We start from the raw sequence: 25,374 nt of genomic DNA on the forward strand, positions 1-25,374 counted from the left end.
AAAACATGTATGTGAAGCAATGTGTTTTAAGAAGACAGAGAGAAAAGCAGTCATAGAACCACTTCAGAGGACAAGCTGGATAAAATGACTGAGAATAACTGAACTCTGCTAGAGGGAGCTCTGCAGCTACATATTTACTCAAGTGAACTTTAAAAGAATTTGCAGTCTACCTGCTGTTGTAGACAAAGTTAGTCGGAACTTGGAGCTAGCAGCTTAAACAGTAGTAATAGCTAGAGCAGACAGAGCCTGTATATCATGGCATACGATCCACATCAGCCAGATTTCAACATGCCAAACAGATAACCGCAGGAGCAGCCGAAGCCGACTTTACAGGATGTGTTATCTTATAAGAAGGTGACCACTTAACAACCTCATAGTAAAAAAAATCCAAACAACAACACAACAACAACAACACAACAATAACAACAAATCAAACCAGTAGAAAACCAAGGAAATCCTAATATTACTATGGGTCCAACCTGTCCCTTGAGGATGGGACAAGGACCTTAGAAGCTAAGAGCATAATTGCCCAGCAATTTCTTTGTTTGAAGCCTGCCATCAGAAGCACCCAGGTCAAGCTTCAACAACTCAACTTATTAATAAAAACAACTTTCAGCTTACTGATTCAGTGGAAACGTGGTGTTGAACCTTGTTATGGTAGCGGACATGTGTCCCATAACACTACACAGAATTATAATAAGTTAAACTTGAAATATCATCATATGTTGCATGTTGTCCTGACCACAACGTCTAGGTTGTTAATGATCTGTAAAACATTCGGTTTTGCTTTGAAATTTTTTTTTCAATCAAATTAGAGTCTGCTCTTAACAGTTGTATCTTAAAATGGTAGTTCTGTTACTCAAGAATGCAGATAATGTTTTATAAAAATATATAAATTTTCTTTTGTGTTTTCAAGCCTGAATATAAATAGACAACATGCTTTTGCATAAGAAATGCAGGGAAAAGCTTGATATTGTGTCAGGCAAAACATTCATTGCTTTTACAGTAGAACCAGACAAAGTATATGACCTCTGATAAAGTTATGATTTTTACTCAGGTGCTTTAAGCTGGTCAAGAATTCAACTCCTTTTCTCATTTACGCCTCTAAATTAGAGTCAGACTGTCTTGGTGCATTTCTTCTGTTCATTCCTTGGAATGTCTACTTATCCACTGTGCAGTTTGCTGCCTCCATACAGCTGTACCGCCACAACCTCTCAGCGTCTGCTTTGCATTAGCAGGCCTTGGCTTTGCTAGCAGTAAAGGCAGCATTAAATTCTCTTGTGTGAAGCAGCCTCACTGCAAAACCTGTGTGAGGCAAGAAAATATTCTGACATTTTACCATGCTAAATGTTCTAGCCACTAAACTGTCCTGCTAGCAGAGCTAGTTAAGGTTTGTTTCAGGGGACTTGTGTGCTGCACTGCAGTGTTATGCACAGATGTGGCTCCTAAATGAAAGAATGTAAAAACCAAATGTCTTCACACAGAGAGGAAAAAAAGTTTCCTTGTTAGTGCTTTTGCTTTTAATTTATCTCATTACTGACTAGTGCCTGAATCTCTCTCCCATATACATATTACTGAGCAGAAGATATAACTAAGTGTTAAAAACCAGAGGAAAAACCCTGACTATTACATTATATTAGTGACAGGCTTCAACTTCCTATGCTGTACTTACAAGCAAACTTTAATGTAAAACTTCACTGAATACAACATATCAAATGGTTCCAGGAAGAGCTTATTCCAATGAATAAGAGAGCATATAAGCAGTTAAAGGTAACTGAAAGGATAGCATGATCAAATCCCCCCCCCCCCCGCCTTAAAAATGGGGGGAAAAATACAGACATTCTAATTTAGAAATTATTTAAATAGAGTATTTTTGCAAAGAATTTGTTGTTAAAAATATCACAGAAAAAGATCAAAATAACCAGCTGAAACAATGGCCTCTTGAGTCTAAGCATCTTAACAGATGGTTTCTATTAAACTTCTATTGCTTCTTCAAGAAGAACAGCTTTAATGTCTACTACAGTTTTATTATTATTATTATTTTGAGAACATACCTACAGTATTTTAGACATATAATATACGGGCAAAACTATGCCAAAAATGTGACAGAAGCATTTCTTACAGCCTTAAAGTCTATGCTTTTTTGTGCTGCTGATTTAAGTCACATTTTCATTTACTTTCTACTACTGTTGGACTTGATGAACGATTTTCTTCAACAGGAATTGAACAACCACAGTTCAGTTTATTGTCAGTGTTTTCTCATGCTTTTCTTCAACAGCACATTTGAAGGAAAATTGTTCTAAAATATTTTGTTTCCTTGGATTTTAAAAAGCACAAGTATTTAGGATGTACAAGAAGGCATCCAGCAACCCTTATGGAAACTTGTTGACGTAGAGTTTGGTCCTGATCCCAGACAAGAAAACTCTCATGACTTTAAATCCTTTGTAAGCATAAGAACTAGCTATGTAATGTACTTATCTTGTATTATTTCATAGGAAATGTGTTCCAAAATGACTAAGTGATGTAAGTCAGTATTGGTACATTGTATTCCAGGACAATATACCATTTCTTCTTCTAGAATAAACACTATACAAAAGCAAAGATACACAGAAATATGGTAGATTTTAATATGCTCAAAAGACCAGTGGAAACCAGGCAGTGAGGAGAAGAAATGTAGCACACAGACAGCTCTTTGATTTCCCCTATTTTGCTACTGCAGTCAAATTAAGAACCATAATTAGGGCTTTGTAGTGTCTCTGAGTGATTCTAGTATTAGCTGGAATTAATTGTACATAAACTTCCATAATTTGTATTTCAGGTGTTCTCTGCCTCTGTATGGTTTCCTGTGATTTTCAGGTTCAGCATTAGGAAACATTATGGTGAATCTCCTCAGCAGATTCTGTAATCATAAGCTAGAGTGGCTATCCTCATGGGCCTTCTATTAACCTGTGACATCATGAAGCCCTGATTGTTCCAAAGGGCCTTCAGTTTCAATTGCTCACAGAAATGGTAGGTGCTGTATCTTTAGTAAATCTCTCTCTGTTTAATAGGCAACAAATAAACAGAATGAATTTCAAGAAAGATAAGACCATAGACTAAAACTTTTATATAAAAAGAGTGCAATAGTTCCACAGAGAGAACACAAAATTTAATACCAAAAAAATTATTCGCCTGTTTCTCTAATGATTTCACCATATCTAGTCTAACTGCAGGCAAGTATAATGATCTCACCAAATATCCATCTGAAAAAATATAACAGTTGCTACTAGCATTACGTTTTTTAGCAATAGTTAATGACACTCGTGTGAAAGGAACTCAAACTGAATTTCATTGGCATCTATTATTCTGGTTTTCTGAGCCTCAGGATTATGCAATCTAGAATAGAAAATAAATGTGGCAACAGAGTGCAGGCATATTTTCATGAGCCACAGTCTGGAGGGAAGTGAAATGTTTGCTGGAGGGTTCAGGTTCTCAGGGTCTCTAGGGGTGGTTATAAAACTTATCATCATCACCATCCTTTTGTTCTCTTACATATTTCTATTTTCCTTTATGTCCTTCTAACTTACTGTCTCTTCCCTCATGGTGAAAGAGACTGGTCTCAGCCATGGCTGTTAGGCAACTGAGCAGTTTCATTTCTCCTCAGAAAAACCTTCATGCTCTCCATTGCAGCATCCATCCCCAAAGGGATTAAAGTAACATTTAAGACAGAATTAGGTATTGCTGTCCTTAAATCTCTTTGGTTCATGGGTAGAGCTACAGCCTCCACAACACAGGGATACATTGTGGGTGTGTATTCAATACCAAAAATAAATTGTGCAGTTTCAAACTTACAACTGTATATGAAAGTAAAAGTGCTGGAGCAGGTGACAGAAACAATTCACTGTTTTTATGTTAGATCTATTTCTGAATTGATTGAATGGAACATGGCATTGAATTATAACAGAATAAGATCACAGTAACTCTCTCTTACTCTCCAAAATATGGACAAGTACAACAGCCTGTATGAAAGAAAAAATACAAAAAAAAAGAATAAATACAACAATAAAAGAAAAAAATTGCAGAAAACTCCACAATATGACATCAAAACTGCTAATTAGAGTCACGCAGCTCCACATGGGAGTTTATAAAACACACTGAGAGAGAATGTGTAAGGTTAAGCATAGAAACAAAATAGCCTGAGGGTATCTTAAGAAACTATGGAAAAATCAATGTATCAGAAAAAACAATAGAGTATTTGTTCTTTTGGGGTCAGTGCAACTTACAGAACTTTTGGAAGCTGTCAAGTCTAGTAGAATTTGTAAAGATTAAACAACAGCAAAAAGAGGAAGGCAAAACCAAAATCAAAACAAATTTAAGAGTCTGGAAGCCATAGAACTAAAAGAGAAAATTAGATTCTTAGTAATAGCTAGAAATAAAATAGCAGGTAGAATGAAAACTGTTGCTAGCCCTCTAGTATTAAAGACTACTTCTATTAGCTGTTCAGATAGTAGACATTTTCATTAGCTTCTGTAGCTGTGGAGCTGTGGGATCAAGCACTGATTTTCACTACCCAAAAGCCCAGGCAATTCATGAGACAAAAATAAGGAAAGTGGTTCTGAATGAAGGAGGGGGGGAAAATGTTTGATTAAAAAACAAAAAACCAAAGAGGTCTGAGACTGAGTCTCTGAACAAGATTGGTTTTGTGCCCATATTGCAGTTCCAAACTTTTATGTACTTGGACATCTAGGAAGACTACTGCTGTCTTCTGAGCGATTTATTAATTTATTTGCTTTTTATATACAGTGGGTCAACCATAGTCTAACCTGGTCTAGTCCCTTTCTGTTGTGGTGGGCAGTGTTCAGAGTGCCACAACTTTCCGGAAGAAGCATCTTGAAAAACACACCTCAGGGTGCAGGCACAGGTGATTTCAGCTCTTCTGTGATCCAAGTGATGCAGAAGGAGAGACAGGGTCTTCCTCTGGGTTTCCAAGGAGAGCTTTACTGCGCTCTTGCCTCAAAGTAGTCTAGCAACAAAGAGCCACTCAGAAAGAGAAAGCAGGAGTTTATATATTGATTTTGAGGGGTGGGGCAGAACACCAGGGCCAGTGGGATGCGGGCACAGGGGTGGAGCAAGGGGGAAGGGCCAGTGGGATACATTAAATCTGCATGTCACAGCAAGGTATGCTGGGAGAATTCTTTTTGCTTACCCTAAAGAAATGCTTACCCCTTTAGGGGTTTTCCCTCGAGGGGAGTGTTGTGAATTCTTTCCCTGTTGACCCAGCAGCATCCACACCTTTCCATGGCAGGGAGTTGAAAATAGATGATTGTAAGGTCCCTTCCAACGCATCCCATTCTGTGGTTTTATGACCATGATTCTATGTCACTATGATTTATGAAACAGACTTTATATGTTATTTTAGTGACCAATAATTCATTCTTTTCATTCACTGCTATCATTTGGAAGCTAATATTGCATCATATTTCATGACAGTTTCCTGAAATTAGAAGTTTAGTTTTACAATAACAAGTGACAAGAATGGGTTGCACCTAGATCAGCCATTTTAATTTACCAATATGTACCATATAGCTGAATTCTGTGACTTGTATCTTTACAAAACTGATTCATGTAGGAGAAAGTTGGATTTGAAATTATTTTATCTTGGATATCTATAATCTTGATTTTCCACACCAAAGTTGTTTTGCTTCATGACATGGTTTTGCTTTCTGTTTGATGACAATGAAAGCTCATGTTTTTCAGCCTCAGGTGACAAGAAGGTGTGTTTAGAAAGATTCAGTTTTCATTCAATCAACAATGCTGAATCTGTAGTAAGTATAATGTGTTGGTTCTTAGTCTGAGAAGAGGAGTACAAAAAATTTTGGTTTTTTTCTCAGTACAAACAGAGGTTTCCAGCTCTGAGGTCCCAGGAACAATCTAGAGACATGGCTTAATTGCACAGAAATATAATTGCCTGGATTGCCATTTTCCCTTCAATCACAACAAACTGAATTTGTGTGCCATGAAAGTTAGAGTGAACTCAATGTCCAGTTTTGTCCTGGACATGTATTTGAAGCTTGTATTAGATCATATTCAACAAAAACAAGGAGACCAGGAACAATTTAAAATCCACTGAGAACATGAATATTTTCCCCCAGGCACATCCCCAAATAAAATACTTCTGGTACGTCTTAGTGAGTGATTATGAAAGGCATCTGGACCAAACAGACACACCAAGGAAAACAGGATCTAACTATTCACTCCAGAGGAAGAAATAGGATCTTTACCTTTGAGTGTGTAGGGAAATTTGTCTACCTGGATATTATGGGAAGTGAATGCGGGAACAGAAAGAAAAACAAAGAAACAGTCATTAAAGTGGAAAAAAGAGACAAATTGTAGTAATGGCTGAGGCAAAAAGATCTAATACTACAAGTGTCAAATAAATGAAAGTTGAGTAAAATACACTGGAACAACGGAATTTGCTCCAAAACTAGGTATGTATGGTTGGGAAATATACTTAGTCAGAAACCTGCTCATGCAGCAGTAGGTTTGCATGCAGGTAGTCCTGTAAATTCCCTGGGGAAAGGAGTGGAAAGACCTTCAATATTAGACTTGAAAATTTTGTCAAAAGACTAGGCGCTTTGGTTTCATAATAGTATAACATAAACAGGATATTGATCATTTGTAACCTGAATACAAGGCATGTCAGGGATCAGAGGGAAGGAAATATGTCAGTCTTCATTAGTTCTGCCAGGGTTATCCTAGTAATGATTACATTTTAGCACAATCCAATTGGAGACCCTTTTGTGAAAAAGATACATTTCTTAAGGATTCCACATATACTGATAAGCATAGTCACAAAAGACTACACAATAGCCCTATCTGGGATCTTAAACTTTGGAGAACCTTTCATTAAAAAGGGCTTTGGTTCCCATTTCTTACAAATAAACAGTCAATTCTAACTGGAATGCTGAAGATACTCTTACCTACCATGGTGGCTGTCTTCAGAGGGTAACTGTCTTTGAGACACATGGGACCCAATGCAATTAAGGAGATAAAAGTTAAAACCAAAATAACAAAATTAAAATGAAAACAGAATCTTTGTATTACATAAAGAAATTAAATGAAAGCTGAACATCACAGACGTTCCTTCTGAGAAACTTTTCCTAAAAATCCGTATAATCGTCTCAGTTGAAAGCTCTGGGTCATAATCCTCAGTTATAACTCCTTAATAGAATAGAAGATAGGACAAAGCCATTAGCTCTTCTGATGAGTTTTGCAAGGATAAGTCTTCTTAATTTTATTACCACAAACTTGTTTGCAGACATGCCCTTACCAAAAGAGACAAGCTGACTATTTTTGTCATACCTAGTAAATAACAATATAAAGCTGAGTAATAGATACAGACACCACTATTTTATTGCCATCACAAACTGTCTTGAAAACAGGATGCAGGTGATTGTTCATAGTCTATAAATAATTTAAATAAATTAATCCAAGTTAGATTTATCTTTGCCTGTTAAACTATTATTATAATCCCTTTTGTTCAATTAGAATCAATGGCTAGAGTTTGCGTTCCCTTCCCATTTATTGCAAGGTAACAGGCAATCATTGGCATATGCACAGTATTTTGCCACAAAGCATAAAACATGAGAAAAAAATCTATTTCTGTTCTGAGTTTTGTTCTACATGTTGTCATAGAAGGAATGTTTGATATCAAGTTGGTAAATAAAAAATTTGTCAGTGCACAGAGAATTGAGAACAAATGAAGTGATATCTTGCTTTATTCCTCTAATCTCATTGATCAAAAGCAACTTGTGTGTTTGGCTTATTTATCAGTTTGAAACTCCCCTAGCGCTTCTAGAGTCTCACCAAGGGATACTGTTGACCAAAACTCAAGCCAAAAAAGCATTTGTCCTTTCTGAAGCCAGCTTTTAGTTTGCAAGCCAAAAGTAATTTCTGAGTTTTAGTGTGTTTATCCAAGTATAACAAAAACCCATCATCATGAAACACTCAAACAGCCCCAAGAGTAGACAATTACTTGGAACTAGTCAGTGACTGAGATGTTACAGATGTCATGGAAAAGAAGACTAATATAACTGAGCAGTCATGGCATTGGACAGTCTTTACTAGCATCTTTGTCACTGACACTAGTTATCTCTTGTGATACTTCAGGACATTGCTATGCTAAGTCTTAGAAATAATTATTAGGTAGTATTGCACCTACAGCTGAGATAACAGTGGCTTACCAATCTCTTAATAGGCAGCAAAATAAATTTTTTTCCAGAGCTTTTTATAGGCAGTCTGGATCAGGAAGTGTTCCAGACAATAATGAGCAAATTCTTAATCATTATGTATTTTGGTGATTTCTAGTTGGAATTTATATGTAATATGGATTCTATATACTACACTGTTGTTATCTCCAGTCCTGTATGAAAAACAAGATTCAGAAAAGGGCATGATAAAAAGCATGGTCCATAATAACCATAATTATTACCTTCATTGCTACTTACAGAAAATACTATATTTTTAAGCTGTTCAGAAGATTTGGTATTCATATAAGTGCTACAGTTTCCCAGGGCAATAAGTTTATTCACATTTGATCTGTTCAAGTAGACGCATTTTACCCAGCTGAATGAAATTATTTAGGTATTTAATTTAAAATGAAATTTGGATATTTAGTTAAGTTGAAATGTAAAAGTTCTAAAATAAATATGTCCAGTGACCTACTGGAGTGAGGGAAGTCCATCTGTCATTTCATTTGACTGGGATTCCGCCCATGGTACATACTGTGCGTGGAGGTAAATTGAATAATAAATCAAAAACAGAATGCTATAAAGATCCTCAGAAAGGCTGAGGATATCTCATGGTTAATAATTTAGTTAAGGTCTGTAATTCATTAGTCAGGTTAGTGCACTTATAATGTACTACTTGTTAACAAGCGGCGTCTGTGTCTAATATTAAAGTAAATGTTAATGGTCGTAACTGTACCGGAAATACATATATTCCGGAATACCGGAATATATTACATTATGCCACAACTTCCAGCTAATCCAACACCCTAATGTCCAATAAGTTTGTGCAGAGTGGAACCAGATTTAGGGCCTAGCAGTTTGGGCTTGTCACCAGAAATGCGAGAATCCCAGCAGATAGAGAAGCCACAGAAGCAGCAGCTGCTGAAAAGGTGGCAGAGATTGTAATGCAACCTATGTTTAATAAAACCTGATGCAGCCTGATAAGCAGAAGAATGTGACCCAGCTGGACATTAATGAGTTCTAATTTTAATTTTGTTTTTTGTAAGAGTACGACTGAGGTACATCTGGCATGTCTAGGCAAAAAATATGCCTAGACATAACCTTGTTTTGGCTGGGGTAGAGTTAATTTTCTTCATGGTGTCTGGTATGGAGCTTGTTTTGGATTTGTGCTGAACACAGGGTTGATAATGGAGAGATGTTTTTGTAATTTCTGAGCAGGGCTTACACAGAGCCAAGGCCTTTTCTGCTTTTTGCACTGCCATGCTGGCAGGGACATTGGGGGTGTGTGGAAGGCTGTGAGGAGCGAGGACAGGTGATCCCCAAGTGACCAAAGGGATATTCCAGACCATATGGCATCATGCTCTGTTATAAAATGGGGAGGAAGGAGAAAGTGGGGGGTCGTTTGGAGTGATGGTGTTTGTCTTTCCAAATTACTTGCATGTGATGGGGCCCTGCTCTCCTGGGGAAGGCTGAACACCTGTCTGCCCATGGGAAGTGGTAATTAATTCCTTGTTTTGCTTTGTTTTTGTGCGTGGCTTTTGCTTTTCTTATTAAACTGTCTTTATCTCAATGCATGGGCTTTCTTCCTTTTACCCTTCCAATTCTATCCCTGTCCAGCTTGTGGGGGAGTGAGCAAGTGGCTGTGAGAGTCTTGCTTGATGCATGAGGATAAACAGTGACAATGTCACAGTGCAATAATCACGGGACCTACAGAATGTACAACCTTCTCTTGGATTTTGTTGTCAAGCTTACATAAACTAAATGAAATTACACAACAAATTGCATTGCATATAGGAGGTGAGAATTTCTTACCATGCTGTAAACATTGATTAGGCTTGCATATAAATAATTCACTCACGGATTATAAAAGTACTTTAGACTTCAAGAGAAATTGCTTGTGAGTTCTGCCTTCACGGTTGGAGCCTCAGAATTTCACAGACAAATGCTGATGCATCTGCTGTTTTTATTTAGTTTGATATTTTTTAAAGCTGGAAACCATCCCAAAATGGGTTTCAATACAGAAAATGTCATCACCTATATTAATTTACGCTTTTATCACTGTGTCTTAAAAGGAAATTATTTTTAATTAAAATGGCAAGTTTGAGAGAATCTGCGGACAGACTCAGCTGGCTGGGACTGTGGTGGAGTTAATTTTCTTTATACAGTTTGTTTGGTGCTGTTTTGGATCTGTGATGAAAACAGCATTGATAATACTCGGATTCTTTAGTTATTGCTAAACAGTGCCCATTCAGTGTAAAGGTCATTTTTGCCCCTCATACTGCCCTTCCAGCAAGTAGGCTGGGGTACACAAGAGTTTTGAGGGGTACTGAATTGGGAAAACTGACTCCACCTGATCAAAGGGGTGTCCTATGCTGCCAACAGGATAAACCACAACACAGGACCAGGAAAGATGCAAGCACTTGAAGATATCCCTAAATATTCAGTTTTTAGAGATATGCTAGTACAAGTGCCCTGTTCAAGATTGCTATACCTCCAGGAAAAAATATCAGCACCAGGAAAAAATATAGTTCAAGCATGGTAGGTAGTTCCTCCTTCCATGTTTCTTCTCTACTGTTGATGATAGTGTTCCTTTTGTGTCCATTACTGACATCCATTAAATAACAACCAATTACATTAGGCATCGCATTAAAAAAAAAAAAAAACAAAAAAAACAAACAAACAAAACAAAACAAAACAAAAAACCAAACAAACAAACAAAAAAGCTGAAAACATAATGCGAGTTACAGTGAGAATGAGACTTTTTGTAAGAAACATCCAATGCTTGTGCTAGGAGAATGGCTGGACATGAAATTCATAAAAAGTCATGAATACTTGTTGAAAGACCATATTATCTTCAGTAATTGAATTTTAATAACAGTTATTTTGTAGCAGGCACTCAAGTGTAAGACAGCCACAAAACAAAGGACATAGAGATGATAGTGATGGAAATCTGAATGCTGAGTTTTCTGTGGCTTTGTTCTTGGGGCAGTAATAGTCATGCTACCTATGGGTATCTCATATCTCAAGAATACCTGATGCTATATCCACTGATCAGTTCTAACAATATACAAAAAATCCTCCAAAAAATTGAGGATCTTACATGACTTGTTATTAATGTCTTGGTACTGTTCTCTTACATCAAATAAATACTTTGTATGAACTGTGAACAACTAGAGCATTGTAATTACTGGTTTGCCTACATTTTAACAGTTGAAGTTACATTGAAATACATTTTCAATCACTTCTGATATATTTTTAAATCTATTTGAAAATATTATATATAGATTTAGGAGAACAAATACATTTATTTATTCAATTTTACAAATTTATTCATTAATTCCTCTCTAGAGGTCTGAAAATCATAACTAATTTGCCAGTTTTTCCAAGCTCTCATGCGTGCATTTCGTATGAAAATTATTTCATTTAATTTAACAACTTGATGTTTTTATCTAGTATTCTTTGTCATAAAGCAATTACTATAAGATGGTATGGAACAAGTAAAATTGATCCCAAATAAAAAATAATTCTAGCCCCCTTTTTTATGTACTCTTTAGTCAGAGATTCCTTTTCCACTTTATAATTTTCTTTTTCTGTGAATTACCTATGATTGAAACTGATTCTTTAGAATTCCCTCTAGAGACTCAGCCTGGAGAGAGGATCACCAGTAGGATGACAGTGCCTTCTGGGAAAACAAAACCAGTAGACAATCTGGTATTTTCTTGAACATTCATCCTTTCAATGTTGATAGCAATTTAAATCAAGTAAGAATCATAGCATTTGGCCCTGTAGATCTTGCTAGTTTCCTATATGTATGTTTTTAATAGAAACAGAGACTGAGAGTGGTAGCTGGATACATCCTGCATACACTGCACTTCTATACAGGTAAAGGATTTTGAAGGAGTATTGATGGGTTCTGTACACTGTCCAGGAAAGATAATACTTCCTTGGCCAACCTTGAGGAAAAGGTGTTCAAACAGTAGGGAAAAGCTGGCAATAGGGATGATCTAATAGAAGAGTTCATCGGGATAACTCAGGCAGTTGTTTTCTCAACCAACACCCTTTTTCAGCTTGGACACAAGCAGTGTCTGCTAAGTTAACAGTGAGCATCTAAAGCTGTGTGGGCTAAAGTACAGCTTACAAGGTTTGTCAAAGCCAAGGTCAGCAGATGCTCCTAAAAAAACTAAATGAAGTTTTGAGTTTGGTTCCCAATAGATTTACACAGTTAGAAAGGGAGTTTTGTAATGCCCTTTTTTTTCCCCTTAGAAGCTAATGAACTCTTCAAAGACAAAAAAATCTGTTTATTCCCATTGGCAACCAGCAACCCAAATGAAATAGATATGTGTGTTCCACTGGGATTTGTACCATTTGCTCTAGCATTTATATTACTGGCTTGTACAAAGGAAAGAAATAGTAGTTTGAGCTCATAATATGTTGGGCAAAATATCAAGAAGATTAGACCACATGGTAGAGCAAGCCTGATGAAAAACATACATTTACTGCAAAGAAATTTTTATGCCAAAATCTAAGAAATCCTACTGCAAAACCATGTCTGCCTTGTATCATAGTCTTTTACCCCCTCTCCCTCCATAAGATTTTCTTAGGAAGAAACTAGGCCTTAGCAAAAAGGATCCAAATAGGATCCAAATTTATTTCAAAAATATTAGGAGAATTAATGTAGGCATGGAGAAAAGAAATGATAGAAACTGAGAAAATCTAGACCTTTTTTATTAGCAAAAATATTAATTTTTCTATTCCATAAAGTGATGGCTGCCGTAAATGCTACAGATGTTGAAACTACAGATGTTGAAGGAGACGATCAAATGCACTGTGAGATGTTTATGATATTTATTATATGACCTCATTTGAGATTCATTCTAATATTAATTATGCACTGCAGCTGGTAGTCCACCATTTCCCTGGGGAATAAGGAAAATGCTTCCAGTGCATCACATCCATGAAAAACAAACTACATGTTAGAAAACTGTTCCTTCACACATTTCGAGGCTGCAGCCTTTCTCTCCTCTGCTCAGAAAGGAGTTATAACCCAAAACACAGCTGCTCTCTGCAAAAATGAACAGCCCCACATCTGGCTCCTTCTGACTAGCCAGAATAATGTTGATGGCACCCCTTTTTTCACAGTTGTGACCCCAGACAGCACACTGCCAAGAAGGCTGAATAGATGTCTGGGCACAGCCTTTGCTTTCAAACTTTTCTAAGATGAGCTCAGTATTTCTGTGCTGCAGAACTCACCCTCACCAGAGCTGCTTTATCCAATGTGCTCTTTTCTTCTCAAATACATTTTGCCACATTGGGTAATATTCTGTTTCCTACTGACACAGAAGAAGCATACTGGGGACAGTTAATTCCGGCAAATCTATATGAATTGAACATGTACTTTGATTTTTACTAGTTCAAATCCTTCAGCTCTAAGAGTAGCATTAGGTTATGATTCTTTCACTCGCTTTCCATTTTTATTGTTCCAAGATGTAGACTAAAGTGCCAGAACTATATTGATAGTACCCCTTTTTTCACAGTTGGTTGCATCTCATAAGAGAGCCACACAGAGGGGAAAAAACTGTTAAGAGGGAAGTAAAATAAGTTTTCTTAATAAAGTAGCTCACATTCTAGTAATAGCCATGTCTCATGAGGAGAAAACATGAAGACATTTCCCCAGCTGTCAGGGAAGATGAACACAGAACCAGAACAAACTATTTCAGTCTAGCTATCACAAGAAAGAGCATATCAAACCCCGGTTGCAGCACAATGGGATTTTCAAAGTCATATTTTTATGAGGCACAACACTGCTGTTTCACAAAAGCTACAAGGGGAGAAACTGCATCTGCCTGCAGTTTATGAGGATTATTATGGACATAGCTCTGTTGGTGATACTGTGCTGATTTAGTAGAGTTTCAGGCTCTGCTAAGCACAAATAACATGACATATTAGGTGTAGTTAAGGCAAGTACTCTGTGTGAAATCTGAGTGCTCCATAAAATGTACCAGATACTTTCGACGTATATGTGATGTCCCAGTGAACTGGATCTATATATTCCCCCTCAGGCACAGACGTCACTTTTACTAAAGATGTTTATGAGATCTCTTTGCTTTGATAGGGGTGCTAGTTCTGATATTATCACTTTAGGTGTTCTTGTACAAATTGGCAGGTTCATGTCACCCCTTATCTTCATTTTTGCAGCACACTAGGATGAAACTTGGAAGAAGGAATTTCTGTCCAATTCCAAATTTCCCTCTGTTTGTGCCCACCAGATTTTCAGGACTGCAATATAAGATGTTACTGTTGTTTTCCTCTGCTAGATATATATTATATTTTTTCTGAATGGGAAAACACTTCAGAAACTGTATCATATAAATTCTTCTGTTTGTCATTGTTTGCTTTTTTGTACTTCTGAAATGCCTTTTTTCCTCTGGAATCAGTTTTAAATATTATAGGCTCACTGCATTTCTATTAAATATGATAGCTTGGTTCTTGGCTGATGCCAAAATGTAATTTGGTTGAGCAAAGTATAAAAGATACCACATGATTTCTCTAATGATGTTTTGCTACTGAGGAAGTTTTCCTTTTGGACTGGGATGAGTGATTTTGTATCTCACCCCAGACTTCAGTACCTGAAGTCACTGTCATTTGTCTGTGCATTACATATTGTTGCTATGTTAGATATATAACGTCTTGAAAAACAGAGTTTCAATTCATGTGTTTTCAGACAAACTTACATTTGGAAAATCAGGTTTCGGGGCTCTTGGAGAAGTTATGGCATCTGTTGATGGGGGGTCTCTGAGGTCGAGATGACATCGAGGTGTTGTTAGAAAGTCTCTTTTTCCCAGCCCAGTGATCGAAGATGGAGTTGGAATTCCTTGGCTCTGGTTTTCAAGGTTGTTTATTTTCTCTTATCTAATACATTCTTTTCCTGACCCGCAGAGGTCTGTCTAACAGGTCGGTTCATGGCACACTGACCACCCTTGGGGTGGTGTCAACATTTTATACTAAGAACTATGTGTACTTTATTTACAATAATTTTCTAATACCTATCATCTATGTTAGACAGTCTGTCTCTACTCTAAAACAATCCAAAAGTTCCACCATCACACAGAAGATGGAGGACAAGAAGAAGGAGATGGTAGGACAGAACACACCCAAATTTCTCCATCTTGCCTCTTGAACCCCCATTCTAAAACCCCAAAATTCTACTTTTTCACCCTGTGACAAATTAACTATCATTCTACTTAAACTCTTCTGGCTTTTACATCTTCATACAAAGTTGGTAATTTTTTCCATGGGTTAAAAATTGAAGGCATAGGTGTCTTTGACTCTGTGCCAGGGTCTCTGAGCCCCTTGCAGGGCAGCCAGAGGAATGTTCTGGGTTCCAACGTCTGTAGCTGTGTTGTGGGTGTTGCCTGTCAAATTGCTCAGGGTATGGTTCCACTTATCCTCAGACAATATACCAGTTTTTGCCTGCTTAGCTTTGGAGATTGACAGACTACAAAACATTATTTTGAGGGGCAGAGAGAGGTGTCCCTTTATTTATGGCATATGCAGAAAAATATGACAGGGATTTCTAAATATTTTGCCAAATATTATTTGGCAAATATTATCTTTTTCTGCTCCTCTTTTTGACAGCCTTACAAAGGTCCAGGACAGGCCTAAATTACAGTCTGAATTGAAAGTGAAGAATCAGATTCCTCCAAAATTTTACTTGCCATGTATTTTCAAACACTTCTTTCCTTTCCTTTAGAAAACAGTCCTAGCTCATAATGCACATACCAACCTGTTACTTTCTGTTTCATTTACTAAACACAATACATGTTTTAGTCCAAGACACTTTTTAAAATAAAAAAGTGTCTGAAACTTTTTAAAATAAAAAACTGTCTGAAAATCTTAGTTTTCACTAGTACCCATTTATTTCTTAAGTACAGAATGAGGGACTCCCAGTGCAACCTGATTTTGCAGTTCTGCATGCTCCAGCATCTCAGTTCCTGTCACCTTGCATCTACATGTGAGATGGCTCCACAGCAAGGCTGTCATCCTCCAAAGTGTCTTGGTTTGAAAGACAGGTGTCTACTAAGGAAGGCAAGAGCATCTCTTCAAATGGAAAATGTAAACCCACTCCTTCTGAATAGTTATTATCTTGAAATTAAGGGGCTCTCAGGCAAAGATATGGGAGTAGGAATGACAGGTCTTTACTAGGGAAAAATAAAAATGTAATGATATAAAACAACACTGATAGAGTCAGAACACAACCTGACACCCTGTGGGTCAGGGTGTTGGTAGCAGTCTGATTAAGTGGTGGCTGCAGTCCTCCTGCAGTGACAGGTGTGGTTCTGCTGGAGCAGTCATCCTGTGGGTGCAGTTTTCCTCTGAAGGACCAGTGGGAATGTAGATGGGCCTGGTCTTCCTCTCTGAATCCAGTGAAGAAGACAGCTGCTCCTCTTGGAATCCAGTGGGAAAAAGCTGCCTGTTTTGTTCCATATCTCAGATGATATCCAGGTAGGAATGCTTGGCTCCTCCCTCTGGCTGGAGCATCTCCCAATGGGATGATGTAATTTTATCAGTCATGCAGTGACACGCAATGGCCCATTAACAGAAGATATCTCCTGGAGGTAGGATTGGTCGTGGAAGAGATAAAGAAAACTGCCCCACCTCTAACAGGTGTAATACATACCTCTGGCCAAATCTTGCATGTGCAACCTAAGAGAGTAAGAAGTCTTTTAACAGTCATAATAATGTCTCTGACAATAGGATATCTTTTCTAAGAATATGTAGATATGGAGTGCTGTGTCCAGTACAAGAGAGACATGGAGCTCCTGGAGCAGGCCCAGCAGAGGATAACATAGATGATTAAAGGACTGGAGTATCTCTCTTATGAGGAAAGGCTGAGGAAGCTGAGCCTTTTCAGGCTTCAGAAGAGACAAGTGAGAGGGGACCTCTGCAACATGTATAAATATCTAAAGGGACATTGTCAGAGCGTGGAGCCAGGTTCTTCTTGGTATAAGCAGTAAGACAAGAGGCAATGGGCAGACACTGATGCACAGGAAGTTCCACCTGAATATTGTCCAGAGAGGTGGTGTGGTCTCCTTCACTGGAGATATTCAAGAACCATCGGGACTCAGTCCTCTGCTGTGTATGCTAGGATGCTCCTGCTTGATTGAGCAGGGAGGTTGAATCAGATGACACGCTGTGGTCCCTTCAAACCTGACTTGTTCCATGATTCTGTATTATCCATTAATAGCAAGTCCATCTTAAAACATGTAATTCTAGCAAAGTAGCTTTTTTTTTTTTTTGTAATTTTGTGGGGATCTCAACTATTTCCAGAGAGAAAGAGCAGTTAAACCTCTTTGCAATGTCACTTCTCCCCAGTTCCCAACATTATGTTTAATGGTAACTAAAAAGTAATGAAATTGGGATTTCATGTTATTAATTATTAATTATTACATAACAAACATCATAACTTCTGTATGAAAACACAGTAACTCATTGTTCTGAGCTGGGGCTCTGGCTTTTCTTTATAAAATATTCAGTTTAGAAATGCACAACTGAACTGCTGGAGCAACCTAATCTCTGTGCTGAAATTGTGACAATATCTGTGTATGTTTTAGCTAGCAAATAATCTCATTCATTTGCAGTGTCAACCAATATAGTCCATGCCACTTTAGTATGGCATAATTCCTAAAATAATATACCATACTTCAGGCCAAGGCTTATTAGCTTGGGCTCTGTGATATTCTAATTGCAGTTAAATGGCTCTTGTTGGCCTAGGCTCTCAGAAGAGTATGTTCATGCCTGTTGTAGCATACCATTTAGTAACACCTCAGCAAGTAAGCATCTTAATTAATAATCCCACTATAACTAATATGTATTTTTGCAATTGAAATTGTTGTCTCTGGAGCTCCTGTTGCTGCCTCTGAGATTGGCTTCCCTGAGGACCCAAGCTGAAATGGTCCAGTCTGTTTAATTCTGTAATAAAGGAGTATAACATCGATTATGTTATGGTAGGTGGAAAGCCTACAAACAAAGCTCAGCAACTGCTTAAGCAGTAATCAATAAATCTTCATTAAACTAGTGGTTTTTAAGCCTTCTTGAGTTGTAGTGCTGTCAAATTTGTAAGTTTCTTTCAAACTGTTTTTTAGGACTATCAGAAAATCTTATGCTTCTGTTCATCAGTGTTCAATTTTATCTCTTTTTTCAGTCTTCAGTATTATAAAACATAAATCTTTGGCTTTGCCTTTTCACATCACATGTTATTATCCAGAAGTTGTGGTAGTCTATACCAAAAAGGAGTGGAAAAAAAGAACAATTTTTCATGTTATGTTTTTATATGGAAAAAAGACTGTTTCCCCACTAGTAATTCTAAAATTATGAAATGGTAACTATAGGTTAAATTCACCTGCATCCAAAGAACCTTATCCTTTTTTACTCTAACAGATGAGCTTAAATGATGCAGAGTATGGTACCCAGGTCTCTGCACTGGCATTTGATGGAAATGTATACAGCAATTATGTATCAACCTCCAGAGAAATTACAAATATCTAGTACCTTTTTTTAAAGATACATTGTGCCCAGTTTTCTGACTTCTATTTGGAATAACAAAAGCCATGAATAGCCAACTACTGACAGTATGCCAAATGTTGATTTGAGTATAAGAAGTTGCAGTGACCTACCGTTATATTGAAAGAAAACACAAAGTTATTTAATCTGTCAACCTAGCTAGAGTTGAAGATTGTCCACCAGATAGATACTCAGGACTCATATTCTAATTATAAAGTATGTTTCCAGGAATCTATTCCTCCATACCTCTATCACACTCATCTGTCATTTGTTCAGTCTCTGAAATATTCCAGACTTGACCTTGTCCCTGTTTTCTGTTTCTGTTTCTCTCTACTACTCTTCTACTGGCAGCTTTCATACACTATGTGATGTTTTATATCTCATTGAAAAGTCAGGGTGTTTCATAAGTACAGTTTTCTGGATTGTAGCATCCTTAATATTTTTAATTAGATCTTACAGATCTGTTCTCCAAGTATAAACAACAACAACAAAAAATCCTTCAATTAGCCTGGTAAAAGGAAGCTCCTGTAGTGCATTTACCTCCTATTTCAGTTTGCAAATCAACATTTTTTAAAAAGAAAGAAAACAGAGCTCACATGCTATTGATTGGCCTGATTGTGACAGGAATGATAATTTATGAAAAAAAAAAAAAAAAAAAAAACCACAAACAAAAAAAAAACCAAACCAACCTGTATTTGAATTTTTGTATTTTTTATATTGTATCAAAGGAAGCTCCCCAATGTACATTTGCCTAAAAGTGGGTGCTGGGATAAATTTAAGGCTTCCTGTCTGAGGAGCAGTATGAGGTGGTTTTGACTGTCATATATCTGTTTTGTCAGACAGCAAATGCATCATCCCCATAGCCTTACAAATGTTGGATGCTCTCATGAACAGCAAAATTGTCTTTACTCAGCTTGGAAGGAACTTAGTCACAAAATCTACTCTACTAGAAAAATCTAATGTGGATTTTATTTGATTTCTTTATTTAATTTTTTTTCACATTCTAGAAAGCATTTCTCACAATTTTTATAATGCTTCATGCCAGAGTCTTTTCATCAATTTCATTTAATATCTTGATTTAAAGATTTTTTAAAATAATTTTAAAAAATCAAGTATTACTTTGCTTAAACAGAATGCTTTATAAAATTAAAAACTTTCAAATTCTTCATGTAGCTATAGATTTTATCTTTTTACATACGTGTACTTAATGTACACTCCCATTTTAATTTAGGGGTTTAAAAAGAAAAAAATATTGTGGAGTAACTCATGCAAAGAAAAGATGCACTGATGTCAAATGTCAGTTTAAGTCATCAGTACAAAATGAAGAAGACTTTAAAGTCATCAAGTACTAAATGGGAAAAAACTACAGAATTACATGGCATTATTTTCTTGTTTTATTCTGCAGGACTTTACTGGCAAATTCCGAAACAGAGTTCTGTATAAAACAATATCATACATGGATATACACAAAATCAATCAACTTACCTTAAAATAGAGAGACTTAAATGTGAGATTTAAATTTGCTTTGTCACAGAGATACCACAAAGACAGAATTTCATTTAAGACACTAGTAATCTGCTCAAATGGTGGTGCAGACACAGAGAAGGTATCAAGGGGAAATAGTAAAGTTAGATATAGCTGGACAACAAGTTAATGTAGTGAATGAAAATAATTTATCAACATTTTGAAAAACACCACTTTGAAGTTGATTAGAAGATCAGTTTAAGTAGAAAGCTAGGGTAGAGTCTGATATGTTGATGTTTACTGGGTAGGAAGGACTCTATGGCTATGATACTTCAGTCTTGCTAAAGCTGAGATAATAAGGATTTATAAGGACTGTGAAGAGGAAATAGCAATAGTTCAGATAAGAAGTGATTAATGACTGATTGAGTTTCTTTTAGCAAAAGAAAAGTCATCATAAGACGATGCAGACAATGTTCTGCGTACAATTTCCTCCTAAGAGGAGAAAAGTTAGAGATAAAAAAGATGATTAAAGATAAAGGGAAAAAAGTTTCTTGACAGACCAAAATAATTCACAAGGCTTTCTAAATATGAAAACTAAGAAGAATAAAAAGGGTCAGGTAACTTTGGACTAAGTCATTTAAGCAGGACAGTTTGAAAGAAGGTCTTTATGGAATATTCAGGTTTATCCTGTCACAGAGCAACTTTTCTCTGTTTTTACAGTCCTAACTCATAGCAAACATTTATTAAATTTTCCTTAATGAGTGGCATGATGTCAGATTGTTCATGCATAAAAGCTCCAACACAAGAAAATAGTTCCTTTACACTACTATTCTCTCGAGGTGTTTGAAGGACATAACAAGCAGTACTCTGTAATTGTGATAGACAAGGTTATATGACATGCAGAAACCTTAACCATTAACCTGAAAATCAATATCAAAAATGTAAGGTTTGACTGCTTTACCAGTTTTAGATTTTCTTTAAAAAATGCAAGCAAATATTTTGTCAGCCTCATATATACCTATGTAACAGACTACTAAAGAAGAAATAGCCTTAGTTAGATCAAATTCCATTTACAGAATTACCTGGACTTCTTTGAAATTGTATGAAAATGAGAAGAGTGATTTAAAAATTCTGAAAGGCTATATTTTTTCTCATTATTATAATCATAATATATTTTATGCAGGCCTAATTAGCCCACAGGGCAAAATGAAAACAAACAAAACCCCCACCCCCCAGTAAATAACAATCAAAACTGTGTAATCTTCATCATTTTTAATAATAAGATGACAATAGCTAACAACTGACTAGCTATACAGCTTATCCTTTGTTTTAATAGGGCTTCAGAAGGAAAATTACCCAGTGTGGGGAGATGACATTAGAAAAAAAAGTGGAAAACATGTAACAAGACATAAATAGAGAATGTTAAACAAATCAGCAAAACCAAGCGATTTAGGGGAAAAAAAAAAAAAAAACAAGCAAAAAAACCCCCATTATCTGAATAGTTGAAATAAGTAGTTGTAGGATTACTTTAAAATTTTTATTTTATCAAACAGTTGTCCAAACCTACAATTTGATGTAGGTCAATATTCTTGCCAGTCAGTTTTTATGGATTTTTTAAATAAATACTAGTACTATTTAATACTCACAGACTACATGCCTTAATTATTTTTTCAGAATTGCATTTGATGTGGATGGAAGCTTTTCTTGAATAAACTGCAATTTTCCAGCATCTCAGACAATGGGCAAACAGAAAATATATTCAGTGCTGGTAGATATATATATGTGTACAGTCACATACAGCAGTAAGCAAGAACAGGTCTGTACAACTGTAAGTCCTTTGGGCATATAACTTCTTTTCCTGTGCTTGTTGGCAGCATATAACCACTAACACCATTAACAACAAAAGGAATGGAGAGGGTAGATTATAGCTTCCTCACGTAATTTCATGATTTTTCTCTTTAATCTCCCATGTGGTATTTCATATCATGATCATAGTTAGAGAGTAGTAAGATTTCTGGACTTTCTAAAAAATGAAGATACAGGATCTAAAGTCCTGCTGGTGGGACCCCATGCAAGCCACCCTGGGTGAGTTTTGGGTGAGCTACTGCTGAAGGGAAGCTAGAGTTTTCTGAATGTGGTCCATAACAGAAGACCCTTGAGCACTCAGAGTTGTATAGCACGTTTCAAATCCTAACTAATCTATTTTATATTATTTTTTTCTCTCTCTCATCTCTCTTTTTTTATTTAATGAAATAATTATGTGGTGAAAAAGAAACAAAATTCAAAATGTAAGTTGGTGGCAAGTTGTAACTACTGCTGCTGTAATTCCATCCATCCATTTTTGGCATCATTTTTAAATACCAATATTAACCCTGCATATCAGTTCTTGTATAAACCATCATGTGGACTCTGAAAATATGTTGTTTACCTTTACTTAGTATTTCGATTGGCAGTATCATTCAGCTATCATGTTCAATGAGGTAAAATTTGTCTTTGACACTCAATCCTAAACACAGGATAGATAGATAGATAGATAGATAGATAGATAGATAGATAGATAGATAGATAGATAGATAGACAGACATATATAGATATATATTTCATATTTGAAAACAAGAGAAAAAATCCTAAAGTTCTCATATTACATGAAACCCTTAGTTTGCTGTCACATGATTGTCCTTCAATCAGATGAATTAACTGACATTGTTCAGGGAGAGATACATCCCAGAAACCTCAGTTCAAGGCACGATATCCTACCATACTACCGTGAAAGATAGAATGACTGCAGTGTTTAGTAGCCTTTATGTAAGGATTATGCCAATGGTAGAAACAAATCAGATTAAGGCATTCTTATCATTGTACTTAAACCAGGCAGACCTTAAAACAAATATTCATTCATCATCTGAATTCAGAATAACTCTCACTGGGCTATGAGTGAAGACTACAGCAAGAGGTGTTTTCTGCATTCTCAAGAGTCCCACACCAATCATGGAGCCTCAATCAGTTCCTCTAACCCTGGCTGCATGTTGAAGCATGGACTGCACGCCCCCTGATTGATACCAATCAGTACAACTTCACCTACGAGTGAATTCAGTGAGGCTGTTCAGCTGTGGGGTCCTTGCAGAATATGATCCCATGTCTGTTTAAAGCAACATGGTTTCAATCAAAACGCTTGATGACAACTGTCCAGGGAGTTTTTGCTTCAACAAGCTGACTGGCTACTTAGAACAGAAGTTTCCAGTACAAAACATACTACATTTTAGCTCATGAAAAAAAAAATAGGGGAACAGCCAATTTTTAAAAAAGTAAGGTGAAGCTCCCTCTCCCCTTTCCTCTCCTTTCTGTCATCCTTTCAATGTCACTGTCATTAATCTAGCGTATGCTCAGCTGTTTTTAATGCCATGTGATAAACATGAAAACAAGTTTGAGCTCTACCCAGTCCTTTTTGGCTCATGATCACACAAAACCTCCATGAAGGGGAAAAAATTACTTCCAAAGACTAGTGTTACCATTTTACGGACACTCTTGAGCAAAACCATGCGCCAGGACCACAGGCCAGTGAAAGGCATTGCAAAGTCAAAATCTGTGTGATTGTCTTCTGAGTGATTTTAAGTAAAACACTCATTTCCTCTGACATGTCGCTGAGCTGAGTTTTGTTTGCATAAGATTCTTTGAAATGCTCCCTGCTACCCTCTTTATTTTTTTAATCTTAATCTAGTTTCAGCTTTGTTCATTAAAAACCCATCAGTGAACTATTATGTTTGAATTCTGACTTAAACAGGCCACTTGGGGGTACTGTGTTGTAAAGCCAAGACAGCAAGCAACATAAAAAGGGAGACATAATCTCATTCACAGCCTAAATTTACAGAAGAACACCTGGAATATAAATGTGTCTGGATAAGACAGGGGTTTTTGTGATTAACTGCCAGCTGTTGTCCACAGAAGATAGAATTGTGCTGTGAAATCAAGCTAAAGTGCTCCTTGGGGCTTCTACTGCTTTCCTTAAGATGTATGGGGTGGGAAGGAGCACAGTGAAACTCACAAGAAGAAATAGATCTTGCCAGACTTAAAAGAGCCAAATATTGATACACTATTTATTTGTTAAATTGTTAAGGCTATACCAAATTAAGGTTTTATGCAAGGTTGCAACCTGCTTGATTACATGTATTTTCCCTTAGTCTCCTCATAGAAAGCATACCTTGCCTAACCATTAATTCAATTAAGAATCTAGATTTGCCATTTAAGCATATAAATATGGCAATTGTCTGCTGAGCTGCAACTTGTGGAATATTGTTGGAAAAAAAAAGGTTAAAATTTCACTTCAAAATTAGTCTAAAAAATAACAGATAGTAACCAGCAATGTTAAAGCAGTAACAAATTTTGATATGTTGATTTGATTAATTGAAGAAATACAAAAATGGCAAAATTGCCCTGAGATTTGTAGTGCTCTTCATTCAAATGTAGCAATTTTATACAGTGGCAAAATAGACTACTGATATTTCAGAATTTTCCAATTTAATTAGACATACTAAAATAAGCTGAAACATTGTATCAAGTCATATGCTGAATAATAAAACCCAGAATTATCTTTATACTTCCCTACTATTCTTTAGTAATTTTTCTTTTAAATTTGTTTCTCTGATCATGCACTTAGAGAAGCTAATGTGTACAGATTTCTAAAGCAGCCAGATAATTTAAGAAAATAAATTCCATTTCTAGTAGCATCTTACTTATCTAAGAGAATGCAATGTAAGCTACTGAGTCGCAATTTCTTGAAAGTTGGCATTTAACTTTTATACTTCTGAGTATTTTAGACACTAACTTCAACTATGTAATATACTGAGTACTATTCCCCTAAAAATCAAACTCAGACTCCCTTGGGTTAAGGATTTAACACTTGTTCTTGTGTGGATCTTCTGCAACTGCCTAATAAGAATCATGCACTCCAATAGCTTGCAGTTTTCTCTAATTTGACATAAAACTAGAAAGATCCTCTTGGAATATTAAGTCTAGACCCTTTTTATTGCAAATAATCTTCTTCTGTCTTGTCCTCCATAAGTATGTAAACTTACACTTTAAAATAACTTGCTTCTTTTTATCCCTGTAGAAAAATTCCTGCAAA

At 36.4% G+C, this 25,374-nt stretch overlaps 1 long non-coding RNA gene across 1 annotated transcript in view; it reads left to right on the forward strand.

Annotated features, from left to right (window-relative positions):
• LOC135289846 (uncharacterized) overlaps positions 1-25,374 on the forward strand; it is a 41,433-nt gene that overhangs the window by 10,702 nt on the left and 5,357 nt on the right. The gene's annotated exons all lie outside the window — the stretch shown is intronic.

This window comes from Passer domesticus, chromosome Z (assembly GCF_036417665.1).
Source record: "Passer domesticus isolate bPasDom1 chromosome Z, bPasDom1.hap1, whole genome shotgun sequence".
Taxonomy (NCBI): Eukaryota; Metazoa; Chordata; class Aves; order Passeriformes; family Passeridae; genus Passer; species Passer domesticus.